Source organism: Crocuta crocuta, unplaced genomic scaffold, assembly GCF_008692635.1.
Source record: "Crocuta crocuta isolate KB4526 unplaced genomic scaffold, BGI_CrCroc_1.0 scaffold209, whole genome shotgun sequence".
Taxonomy (NCBI): Eukaryota; Metazoa; Chordata; class Mammalia; order Carnivora; family Hyaenidae; genus Crocuta; species Crocuta crocuta.
In genome coordinates this window covers 1,544,415-1,544,987 of record NW_027551566.1, presented here as the reverse complement: position 1 = coordinate 1,544,987, position 573 = coordinate 1,544,415, and the positions used below count along the sequence as shown (strand labels likewise).

The window sequence follows — 573 nt, the reverse complement described above, 5'->3', positions numbered from 1 at the left end:
CCTTCCCTTCTCCCCTGCCCCCATGAGCCCTCAGTTTGTTCTCAGCATTCAAGAGTCACTTGTGGTTAGCCTCCCTCCCACTGCCCAACGATTTTTCCCCTTCTTCTCCCACTTCGTCCTCCATTAACTTCCTCCTAATCCACCTATATGTGCAAACATATGGTATCTGTCCTTTTCTGCCTGACCTGTTTCGCTCAGCATAACACCATCAAGTTCCATCCATGTTAAAAATATAGAACGCTTCATGAATTTGTGTGTCATCCTTGTGCAGGGGCCATGCTAATCTTTTCTGTATCATTCCAATTTTAGTATACGTGTTCCTGAAGCAAGCACCAAATTTCCTGCTCTTATAAGGACATCAGTCATGTTGGATTAGGGCCCACCCATATGACCTCCATTCACCTTAATTCCCTCTTCAAAGTCCCTATTTCTGAGGACAGTCACATTCTGAGATACTGAGGTTTAGAGCTTCAACATATGAATGGGGGGAGGGAACACAATTCAGCCATAGCAGTCAGGATGTACACAAACTATGACTATTCTAACCCAAGAAGTTCTGGCTGGAAGACTGGC

At 45.0% G+C, this 573-nt stretch overlaps 1 non-coding gene across 1 annotated transcript; it reads right to left on the bottom strand.

Annotated features, from left to right (window-relative positions):
• Positions 1–226: 226 nt before the first annotated feature.
• Positions 227–333, bottom strand: LOC144220094 (U6 spliceosomal RNA). The gene has a single exon (XR_013331619.1). It is a non-coding gene; the product is annotated as a U6 spliceosomal RNA (small nuclear RNA).
• Positions 334–573: the final 240 nt, after the last annotated feature.